Genomic DNA, 13,212 nt, shown 5'->3' with positions numbered 1-13,212 from the left:
GTGCGGAAGGGATCGAAAGGGTGCCTCTCGGCTTGAAGAGGTGGATGGCGTCAGACTTTGCTGAAAAAATGGAGAAAGGTTAGTGGTAAGATCAACGTATGGAGAAGGAGATGAGGGTCGGAAGAAGCTTCGGCTTCTTTGCGCTGACCTTGAGTCGATAGAAAATAATAGTTTTTTCTAGCAATACCGAGCAAATCCCTAGCAATACCGAGCAAATCCTGAGCAAACACTGAGTTTTTTCTAGCAATACCGAGTTGTACTGAGTTTTTTCTAGCAATACCGAGTTGTACTGAGTTTTTTCTAGCAAACCTGAGCAAATACTGAGTTTTTTCTAGCAATACCGAGTTGTACTGAGTTTTTTTCTAGCAATACCGAGTTGTACCGAGTTGTACTGAGTTTTTTTCTAGCAAATCCTGAGCAAACCGAGTTGTACTGAGTTATTTCTAACAATACCGAGCAAATACCTAGCAATTACCGAGCAAATCCTGAGCAATACGAGTGTACTGGATTTTTCTAACAATACGCGAGCAAATACCTAGCACCGAGTTGTACTGAGTTTTTTTCTAGCAATACCGAGGTTGTACCGAGTTGTACTGAGTTTTTTTCTAGCAAATCCTGAGCAAATACCGAGCAAATCCTGAGCAATACCGATTGTACTGAGTTATTTCTAACAATACCGAGAAATACCTAGCAATACCGAGCAAATCCTGAGCAATACCGAGTTGTACTGAGTTTTTTCTAACAATACCGAGCAAATACCTAGCAATACCGAGCAAATCCTGAGCAAATACTGAGTTGTACCGAGTTGTACTGAGTTTTTTCTTGCAATACCGAGCAAATACCTAGCAATACCGAGCAAATCTCTAGCAATACCGAGCAAATCCTGAGAAATAACCAAGTTGTCCGAGTTGTAAAAAACTCGGTACAACTCGGTATTTGCATGGTATTGGTCTTCAAAGAGCGGTATTTCTCATTTTTACAAAGCAATACCTAGCAAATACCGAGATACCGAGAAAATCGCGAACATAGCATTTCCGGGTTCTGCTCCGGGTCAAGTCGTCGGGCCACGCGGTTTAGAGTAAGAGCACGTGGCGACATGTTATTGGCGGCCGAACATAGCTCTACGTCAGGTCAGAGGACGAAATAATTGTTCCCTACTTGGGCTCCATAAATGTCTAATGGGCGTTTGGACCTTTTTATTATTATTATTATCAAGGTTTTGAAAACCGGACCGGACAACAAACCGGAACAAGGAGAGGTTCACGGTTCGACCGGTTCGACCGGTCGTAACCGGGATCGAACCGGATGACGTAATAAATAATAAGTATATTTAAATTTAATACAATTAACATAAAAAAATATTATCATTCAAAGTATGAGATAAAAAATTAAATTAAAAAAACTATGAAACTTTAAACTTATATAATTAAAGTAAATAATTATTTTTAAAATCCTCACTAAAAAGAAAAAAGTTAATATCATAATTATAAGAATTTACACTCAAAAAAATATGATAATTTAAATTTGAAATATTTTTCAAATTTAAATTTAATTTATATATAACCATATAATTTAATATATATTATTATTAATTATTACATATTTATATAAATTTAATTCTACATTAAGTTTAAAATTAATATAAATTATTCTTATTTATATTAATGATTAAATTATATTTTACATGTTATATATATTGTATACAAAAATTATTTTATAAATTTATATCTAAAATCATAATAAATAAAATAAAATTATTATTGATAAATTATTTTATTATGTATAAATAAATAATTTTTATTGCTAACTAATAAATAATCATCACTCACAAAAAAATAATTAATTAAAAAAATCTGTTTTAAAAATAAGATTGTATACTTATTATATATTTCTATGAACTCATACACTCCTCATCTCTTTTCTTTAGTCCCACATCCCTTAGAAACACTTCTTGCTTTGTATATAGCAATTAGATTCCTTGCACAAAGAAAGCACATGGGAGTCATGGAATGTGGTCATGGTGCGAGGGACAAAGATCATAAAAATACTTATTATATAAAATGTATTTAACTTTAATTAAATATTTTTAATATATATTAATTTATTTATTTAAAAAAATACTTAAAATTTGTGACATTTGAACCGACCGGTTCAAAAATAACCGGACTGGTTCGCCGGTTGAACCGGGGTTCTGACAGGTTCAGTCCGGTTCTTTGCAGAAGCGGTTTTAGGGCTGAACCGGACCGGCCTTATGACCGGTTCACGGTTGAACCGGTCGAACCGGCCGGTCCGGTCCGATTTTTAAAGCACTGATTATTATTATTGATTTAAAGATAGCATATGATAAAATTTCAAAAGAAGTGTTATGGAATATTCTAAAAAAAAAGTTAATAATATTTATATTCAAGTCATTAGGGATATGCATGCAGGTGTTGTTACTTATGTTCAAACACAATATGATTTTACAAGTATTTTCTTATTCCTGTCATATTAAATCAAGGATTAGCCTTTAAGCCCATATATATTTGCTTTATTCATGGATGTTTTCACTAGACATTAGCAAGAGGTTGTACCTTGGTATATGTTTTTTGCTGATGATATTCTTCTTGTTAATAAAACTAGAGAGGAAGTTGAAGGTAAACTTGAATTATAGAGATTAATCTTAGAATCTAAAGGTTCTTGTTTGAGTAAATCTAAAATCGAACATATGACATGTAATTTTAGTTGTAATAGATCTAATGTGAGGTTTGTAACTTTGAGTGACCAAGTCATTATTAAGAGTACACATTTTAGATATCTCAAGTCTATTGTTCTTAGTGATGGTGGCATAGATGGGGATATTATTAGTAGAATTCAAGTTGGATGTTTGAAGTGGAGGAATGCATCGGGCTTAGTGTGTATAGAAATGTGACCCTCAAACTTAAGGGAAAATTTTATAAGATGGTGGTGAGACCTGCAATGCTTTATGGCATAGAATGTTGGTCATTAATAGAGAAGCATAATATTAAGTTAAGTATTGCAGAGATGAGGATGCTCAGGTGGATGAGTGGCTTTACTCTTAGAGACGAGATATGAAATGAGAATATACGTGAAAAGGTTGGATGAGATACTTTGCTGAACTTCTTAATGAAGATTGTAAGAATACGATTAACTTTAGTAATCTTAACATCCTAAATGATAATAAAATTTTTTGTTTTTATCAGCGTATTAGTCAAACCGAAGTTAGAGAGGCTTTAATGAAAATGAAGTGAGGAAAAGTTGTTGGACTTGATGATATTCCTATAAAGGTGTGGAAATGCTTTAGAGATGAAGTAATGTCTTGGCTTACTAAACTTTTTAATATTATTTTGAAGACTAAAAATATGTTAAATGAGTGGATAATAAGTGTGTTGATTCCTATTTTTAAAAATAAAGTTGATACACAAGATTGTGCGAATTATATAGGAATTAAGTAATGTGTCATACTTTAAAACTTTAGGATAGAGTTATGGAGCGTAGGTTACAACGTGATACTAAAGTTTCTCAAAATCAATTTGGATTCATGTGAGGTAGGTCTACTGTGGAAGTTATACATTTATTGAGAGGTTTGATGGAGAAGCAAAGCATGGAGAGAATAAGGAGGATCTTCATATGATATTTATTTATTTAAAGAATGCATATGATAAAGTTCTAAGAGAAGTGTCATGAAAGGTTTTAGAAAATAAAGGAGTTATTAATGCTTATATTTAGGGCTGTCGAAATTAGGTCACATGTCGAGTTTAGGTCTAACCCCAAATTGACCTGACACTAGTTAACCCGACCCAATCAAACCCAATCTATTTTTTAAAATAGGTCATTTTCTTGGACCCGAACTCGACTTGCTTAGGACCCGGGTCAACCCGACACAACTCACCAACATATCATCATCTTTACTTCTTATAAAAAAAATGGCGACTGGCAAGAGCACTTGCAACGCATTCGACAAGTAAAAGTTTTACTATAGCCTGTCAGTGGCCTGAACTCGTTAGGCTCAAACATGAATAAAATCCCGCTTTAGAGGTGACGCCATTCACTACAGGAAAATGTGGGATTACCATCACAGCTTCCGGCGGATTTATATACGTCGGTCACTATGACATTTTTACAGGCAGAATTACTGGCGAATAATGAGTCAGTATTTTTCTTATGTATAGTACGCCGGTTTGTACGTCTAATCTACAAGCATGTCATATAATGCGGTGTAGTTTATGCCGAAAAGTACCAACATAGTTATCAGCGGATTAGATGCTGATCGTTTTAAACTCAATAAAATATTACCATCGTACATTACGCCAGAAAATTTTTCGGTGTCGTATCCGTCGAAAAATACGCCGACGAAAGCCCTATTTCCAACCCGAACCCATCTGGCTTATCATTTTCTTCAGCCGTTTCATCAAAGGATCTCTTCTCGCCTTCGTCCCCCCACCATAGCTTACCGCTGCTAGGCCTTCCAAACTTCCACGAGGGTTCGTCGATGCTCACCGCCTCCGTCGCTGGTGAAAGGAGTTATTTTTTGGGAAAATCCACTAGTATTTTGTCAAAAATGATGATACAACGAATTCTTTGATTCATTCTGATGTCTGTTATACGCTGGTATTTCCGACGAAAAATGCGCCGGTTACTTTTTGGCATATGTTGCGGGGTCTCTTCCTCCTAATTTTTTCGACATATTTTTATGCCGATAATTCTGACATATTTAGTGCTCGAATAATCTAATGGAAATTGACGTAACAGGCACCCACTTTTCTACCTGTGATGCGTTGGAATGTGTTCCGACATATTATTTACCATTGAAAAGTTTTTCTAACGCGTGCCAAACCGGCGCAGAAAATTTCACCAGAAATCCGACATAAACGTTCTCTTTCCATCATAATTATCATGTTACCAGTGGATTATGTCCACTGGTAATAGCGAGTTTTCCTGTAGTGGTTGTCTCTGCCTCAACTCCACTCTCCTTAAACTTCTCTGGTGAGTCATCAGGCTTCATATTCTTCTCTTTCTCTTCTTCTTCACCACTATTCACCTAACGAAAAGGAGAAAGTTTTAAGCTTCAAAATAGGGGAAGAAGAAGTTAAAAGTAAATAGAGCATTCTCTTACTATTGAAGTCTTCCCTTCCTTTCACTTCCTTAAAGATCCACCCTTTTTGTTCTATAAGGAAGAATCTGAGCAAAAATATTCATAAGTTGGAGATTTTGAGGAAAAATGAGCTTTATCAATTTCATTAATGGATTAGAAATATTATTTCCTTTGGAGGCGAGCTCTCTTTCTTTCAAGAACATAGGGTTGGAAGTATTCTTGGGTCATTAAAAAACAAGAGGGATTTTGGTTTCGGGTCATTATCAGGTCATTCTCAGGTTTCTGGTTCAACATGAACCATTCCTGATTTTTGAAATTGGTCAGTTTGTTGAACCCAAACCATACCCATTCGTTAAACAGGTTGACTATAACCAAGAATTTTTGGGTCGGGATCAAGTCGAGTTTTCGGGTGGTGTCAAGTATTGACACCCCCTACTTATATTCAAGTCATTAAGTATATGTGTGCATGTGTTATTACTTGTGTTCAAACACAAGGTGGTTTGACCAAGTATTTTCTTATTTTTATTGGATTACATCAAGGATTAGCCTTAATCCCATAGCTTTTTGCTTTAGTCATGGATGTTCTCACTATAAATTTATAAGAGGTTGTACCCTGGTGTATGCTTTTTGATTATATTCTTCTTATTGATAAAACTAAAGAGGGAGTTGAAGGTAAACTTGAATTATGGAGGTCAAGCTTAGAATCTAAAGGATTTCGTTTGAGTAGATCTGAAATTGAATATATGGAGTGTAATTTTAGTAGTAATAGATCAAGCGGAGGGTTTGTAACTTTGGGAAGTCGAGTCATTAACAAGAGCACACATTTTAGATATGTTGGATCTAACCTAATATAAATCTTGAAGTAGTATATCAGAGGAAGAGATTAGTGGTGCAACTTTATGTACTCAAGATTGTGCTTACAATTCCCAAAGCTTATCACTTTAAATTTTCTCTTTTTTTTTTCTAATTCATGTACTCTAAATCTTGTTGTGCAAGTTAGTATGGTTTTAGTTTACCTATATATACTTTTAGAATCTACATCCTCTAAGGAGTGGTGAGGTAAATTTTTATACTCAAGAATGTGATTATAATATCTCAAGGCCTCTCACTCTAAAGTTTCTCTTTCTTTCTCTACCTCCTCGCCTCTTAATCTCATTGTGTATTCCATTATGGTTTTGGTTTACCCATAGATAATTTTCAATTTGACATCCTTTAAGGTGTAGTGAGTATAGATAATGTTAATAACCATGAGAGGTAAACTTCAAGATATTAAAGAATAAGATACATAGACATCAACAAACATGAAAAATCATAATTATTTTGCTCAAAGACAATTTGCTAAAATAGAAGAGTGAATGAGTACAACAAAAATAAATTTTGGAAACAAAATTTTGAAAATTATTCCAAAGGTAAAAATACTAAAAGAAAATATTCAAATTCTCATATCCAATGGAAAACTAATACAAGAGCACTAATTTGGTGAAACTTGCCACTTTGGCCACGAAGAAACTAATTCTTGACCTTGGTGAGCATAAATAAAACTTAAAAAATGAGAATTGATATTATTTTATGATTTCTCAAAAAACATACTAGAGGAGAAACATCCTATAAAATTCAATATTTCCCATCTTGATTCTTAGAAGGGGGAGATAGATTTGTTCGATCATGTTGCACACTTTGAATAAACAATTTCTTGCTCAATATTAATGAGTTATAATGTGTAGGTAAATTCATTATCACATTCAAATAATTTTTTCTCAAATAGTTCTCATGGTTCCTATCATGTGTAATGACATTATTTGTTGGATTCAAAAGTTATTCATCATTTAATTTGATGGTGTTCAAAGTCATGAAAGAATTTTCAAGCTCTTATTAAGATCCGACAATAACATAAGGAATCTTTACGTGATTTTGTCATTCATTTCTAATAAAAGATGCTAAATGCAATAGACTTTGAACCAACAAGTATATTTAACATAAGGTCTCATAAAAGATCCTTTCACATATGAGTTGGAGTTGAATTCTATGAATACACTAATCAAAATATTAGAACATGATAATAGTCATATAATTGCATAAGATTGTAATTGATTATAAACAATCATATCATATTGAGTTTGTTAATCATGACCATTATATTGAAGATAAACATCTTTGAATCTTAATTGTAGAACTCATAAAAGAGGGAAAATTAAAGATATTTGTTATCAAAGATAGCACTGAAAGGAGGTCACCTAAACCCAAGTCATTTGAAAAGTAGAATGTATTCCATAATAATATATGTAATTTAAATAAAAGAAAACTTAAGATCATGTGCTCTTTTTAAATGATATTGCTGACATATACAATTGAGGAATCTACTTGTAGTATTGAAATTGCCACTTTATTATGAAATTGAAAGAATCTTTTGAAATCAATTTAACATTCATTAAAATGACTTGTATTCTTTGGGATTCTAATCATTGCTTTAGAATTCTAAATTATTACATTTAATCATTAGGGAAATCTATAGGAAATTTGTCTAAAGGAACTTGATAGGATTTATGTATAAAATTAAAGCAATAAAGATCCACATTAAGTAACCCAACTTCCCCTTTTGGCTTAAGATTCACATTAAGTAGCATGTGAGTCAATTCTAGCCAATTAGTCTAGATGGTTACTCCCACGAACATGAAATATCATGCATAAGGCAAGGCTCATCCAAAGTGATGACTTAAATCCAAACACAATAAAAAAAAAAAAGAAAATACCATTTTTAACCATTTATTTCAAATCACTTCAATTATTTAATGTTAATTTTCTCTTAAGAATTCATTCTACTCAAGTAAAGTATTAAGATCTTAACATAAAAGAAATACTTGACATTATAAAAAATTATATATTTATTTAAGCATGGTAATTAGAAGTTACAAATATCATTCAATATCAAAAAAGAAAAGAAAAGTACACAAGTTTAATCATGTTTGGATGAGTTTCCATTGCTGACATTTGGACTCTTCTTGCTTGCATACTCTAGACCAATCTTGGTTTTCTTAGTTAATATTTATTGATATTTTGTGCTAAACTAGACTCACCATATTTTGTCATAAAATATTTTGTTCATAATATTTATTAATTATCTTGTCACTATGATTGAAAACACTTATGAATCTGACAAGAATTGGAACTTAAGAAGTGATGAATTATTATGACTAATTCTTAGGAAATGAGTCTGATTTTGCATTTCATAGCTATATCATATAAAAGATTTTGAGAGAATTATTATCTAACAAAATATAACACAACTAAGTCAGATTATAACTTGTTGAAACCACTATATAATTCAATAACTTTCTAATTGTAAGAATATTGGGTGTCCCCCAACTTTTTATTCTTACCTTCTTTATATGGGTTTAAGTTGTCACGAACCTATTTTTGTTCTAAATTCTTCAAATTACCTTATCCTTACATACTCTAAAATATATTTTCCTTTGTGAATTAAAACAACACATCTTTAACTTAATATTTTTTTTCAGCAAAATAAATAATGATGTAAATTATCCAATTGCTTATTATTTTTGTTGTTGACTTAACAAAGATACAAGAGTATCATAGAGCCAAATATGCACCAAACATTTGAAGTCCTAGTTCAAACAAACTTAATTTAGCTTAACGGGCTTCCTAGGTTCAAGTTGAACTTGCTAAGTTGTTGGTGAACTTACCAAAGCTACCAAAATTCACTAAAATCAAGCTAGTCAGTAACTTTGTCAACAAGTTGGTGACTTCACCAGTAAGATAGTGACTTTGTCAGCAAGTCAGCAAGCTCACTAACTGGTTAATAATTAAGTCAACAAATTCATTCAAGTTAGTAACTAGCCCTTATATAATTTGTCAACTAGCCATAATTTCATTCAAGATCAACGCATTCACAATTTAGCTACATGCCTCATAAATTTTATAGTAGGAAATATTTCTCCTTTTCTTAGCATTAATTTAAAGCTCAGTTAACCAATTTTATACCACTTGTCCTAATCTAAATATATAAATAGTGGATCCAAGAAAGAGCTCAAGGTGAGGCAAAATTTCATATTCAAATTTATGATAATAAACTAGAATTTCTCATCATATATTCCCTATTTCTCTCTCTAATTCCTCTATTTTCAATCTCATTATTCATGCTACTATGGTTCTAGCCTAACCACTGAAAATTATGAACTCAATAAGATAAATAATAAAAAAAAGATAAATAATTTATAGTCTTAGCAATGCATAAGGATAGATTAATAGGAGGACACATGGGCTACATTTCCCCCTAAAATTATATTATTTATTCAAATATAATAGATACATATTAATATGCAATCATTATATGATATTTTTAATAGAAACACTCAATATGTGCCCCCTCCTAGTAATTAAATTAATTTATGAGTGCATGTTAAAAAAATGTAGATTCATTGTTGGTGTTATACAAAGATAAACTAAAAGCAACACATAACATACATGACATTTTAATGTGAGAACTTATGAAGGGGGAATATAATGTGGCTTGAAATAGCTTAAATGAATTTACTAATGTGCCAAAAGTTATAAATGACATTTTCCTTCTCAATTAAAGAATATATTAATATAATATATCAAACATGAATTGTGATAAATAATTTTAAGGATAGGAGAGGGAGGAGACTTGTTATGTTAAACTTATCTTCAAAATATCATTGTTGGTATGTTTCGTCATATTTATTAGAGGATGGGAGACTAGAGAGCAAGAAGATGAGCATAAACCTTGGTGAACATGTTAAAAATTGACATTGGAGTTCATGTCAATGACAACATCAGCCTTGTTAGCGATAGTGTGCATTAATTTTGTAATTGATAGCTTGCATTGATCGTGTTGACAAAGGCAAGAATCAGTATTGTTGACAATGGGCAACACCAACCTTGATGATGGCATGCATAGATTTTGGTGTTGATAACATATATTGACCTTTTTTATAATAGCGGGCATCAACTTTATTGAGACAGTTGTGCATTGACATACATGTTAATGACATGCATAAACTTTATTTGACATTCTGGTCATCAAGATTAATGTGGATGATGAACTTCAGTCTAATTTGTGATGACTTGCATTAACTTTAATATTAAAAGTGTGCATTGGCCTATTGACCACAATAATTGTTACAAAGTGGATGCAATTGAATACGACAAAAATGATGAGTGATGGACTTGATATTGCTCAAATTTTATTGTAATGGCTCAACCATAATTAAAATCAATCGAACATCTCCAATTTCATGAAATACTACATCTAAACATGTTTGGAGCATCAATAATACCTAGGATAGAAACTTATATTACATGGATTGTCACATAAGAATGAATAAAAAAAATTCTTGCAAGCAAGCCAATAATACAAAATTGACGTACACAAAATATAAGATTACATAAGGAGTCAATTACATATGTTAATTCCAAAGTAGAAATGATTTTTACAGTAATAATGATATTAATATTAATATCATTATTAATTTTATTTAATAATAATAATAATAATAATAATAAAATCACTATAACAACTATCAACTAGTAGCTAATTATTGAATAATACCAATAGTTAATTACTATAACAAAAATCAAATCTAATAATAATTAACTATTAACTAATATTAAAAGCTAACTATAATAGCATTTGATAATAATAGTAGTTAATCACATCAATTAATATTATTATTAACTAATAATAACAATAATTATAATAATAATAAGTAATTATAACTAATAACCAGATATAATAAAATAAAAAACATATACACAAGGTTGACTACAGGGGAGATTTGGAGGAGTTGAGCTCGGTTTGGAAGGATTTGTGAGACTGGGGCTCAGCTACAGGTATGAAGAATGGGTTGGGCTAGCTAAGTAGGCTTTGGATGTTTCTTATGAAGAGGTCGAGTAAGAGCTGCTTGTGATAGATGGGGTTCGGCCAGAGGAAGAGCAGAGATCTCACTCACTCTTTTTGTTCTGGTATGTAGAAGAAAGGGAGAAGGAGGTGAGTGGAGTGATTGGGCTCCTATAGAGAAATGGAGAGGTAGCTCGAATGAAGTAGATGAATCCAACGTATAGAAATCGAATTGGGTTGCGACTTTGGTTTGAGGATTTGATCAAGTAGGGATGGCTAGGGCTTTGGTTCGGTTCTAGAAGGTAGATCGAGAGGAGTTCGGGAGGAGTGATTTACGAACTGGGGGGCCGAAGTCGGAAGCAGGTTCGGGATGCTTTTTTTGATTCGGCTTGAAGTCCAACGGGTTGAGGGAAATTAAGACAAGGAAGCGAAGGAGGTGGGGTGGCAGGCGCGAGCTGCAATCTAGTTCAGGTGGTTGAAGATCGACAATCAAAGGAAGCGAAAGTCTCACGCGAGGCTTCGGTCGTGACTACTAGTAAGTAGGGTCAGTTGTCTATGGGGTTCGGCGGAAGCTTGATTGGGATCTGTAGGGAAGGAGGTCAGGATGCTTCTGGCTACGACAGAGTCGAGCGTGTTGTGGGAAAAAAGAAGAAGGAAATGCCTTAATCTACCTTCTCATTTTAACAACATTGGAGAACGACGATCGAGGCTCTGCAAAGGATTTGCGGGAAGCGACGCGAGTTCATCAACCTCAGCGGGATTTCATGCGGGATTTGCAAAATTTCAGTCCGAGGTATGTTTAGATTTTTGTTGTTTTTGTTTCTTTGTACAGAGGTCAACAGCGGGGTCATTTTCATTTGGGAATTAAACCTTGTCGACTCTGCCAATTTATCAACAAAGGATCGGGTTCATTGCTGGCTTTGTGATTTTGTTAATGAATTTCTTTTGTCATTGACCTTAAAGGCCTTATATGAACTATAAAATAAAATATTTCGGTCGGTGCCATGACCAGATATTTGTTTAACGATTCGAGCCATGTCGACTCTTATTTATCTATATAGAAGGTTCAGTCTCGAACTGTGGTTCATATATTGACCCGCGCAAATCCCTAGACATCGTGTACCCGTAACATACTTGTAGGAGCCCATGCAGGTGTTTGGGAGAATTTTATAATTATTTGGTGAACCTTGTTGACTCCTATTTACCTATTTAGGAGGATTGTATTCAAATTTATTGACCCACGCATCATTCCTAGACGTCACGTGTATTCCTATAACATGCTCGCTAGGGCCTATGCAGGTTGTGTGATTACAAATGACCATATGTGTACCTATATGCATACATATTACGGTGCATGTGCAGGGGCATTTTAAGATGTTTGCATGCAATGCAAAAGGGTGTTTGGTTGCATAGGTGGCTATTGCTGTCAGATGCATAAGGTTTTATTTTGGGCTTTATTGACGTCTTATGTCTGCTTGTATAAACATTGCAGACACATAAGTAGTGGTGAGCAATAATAACTCAATTTGTTACTCAAAATCTATTATAATAATTAATATAACAAAAAAAAAAAAAACATATATGCTAGTTTAAGATCACATGAATAATAAAACATACTTCATGTAAACTAACATAATACCTTAGCGTGTCACATGACTTGCATATCTAGTACAATGTAAATATAAAACCTCGTGTCAATAGTAGGTAAGTATTATATTTAAAAATATTCAAAACTCTTTTAATATGATATTAGGAGCAAAATAATATAACAAGAATCATTTTAATTATTATTTTAGAAAATTTCATAATCTTCTTTTCACCTCTTATACCACCACTATTATTTTTACCTATATTTTCTCATTTTATTTATACCTCTAATATCTCTACTTCTACTTATACTTTTACTTATTCACATATATTTAGATGTATCATATGCATAGATAAATAATAATATTCCAGCACAAGTTCATATATCTCCTCTTTAATGTAGATAAAATATGAATGCCTAGCCACCTATACTTTTATCTTCTTTTTTTCTCTTTTCACATATAAATAAGCACAAAAATATCAATATTATTAACATGTAAAAACTTGGTCTAAAATATTACATAAATTAATAAAAAAATTATTTATTCAACATAATAATAAGGTTTATATGATAAAACATTATGCATAATTCAATAATAAAAAATCACAAAATTATTTATATATGATAGCATTATAGAAAATTCAATGATCA

The sequence above is a fragment of the Dendrobium catenatum genome, unplaced genomic scaffold (genome assembly GCF_001605985.2).
Source record: "Dendrobium catenatum unplaced genomic scaffold, ASM160598v2 fragScaff_scaffold_1449, whole genome shotgun sequence".
Classification (NCBI taxonomy): Eukaryota; Viridiplantae; Streptophyta; class Magnoliopsida; order Asparagales; family Orchidaceae; genus Dendrobium; species Dendrobium catenatum.
The sequence above is the reverse complement of the archived record's forward strand: the minus strand, read 5'-3'. Positions refer to the sequence as shown.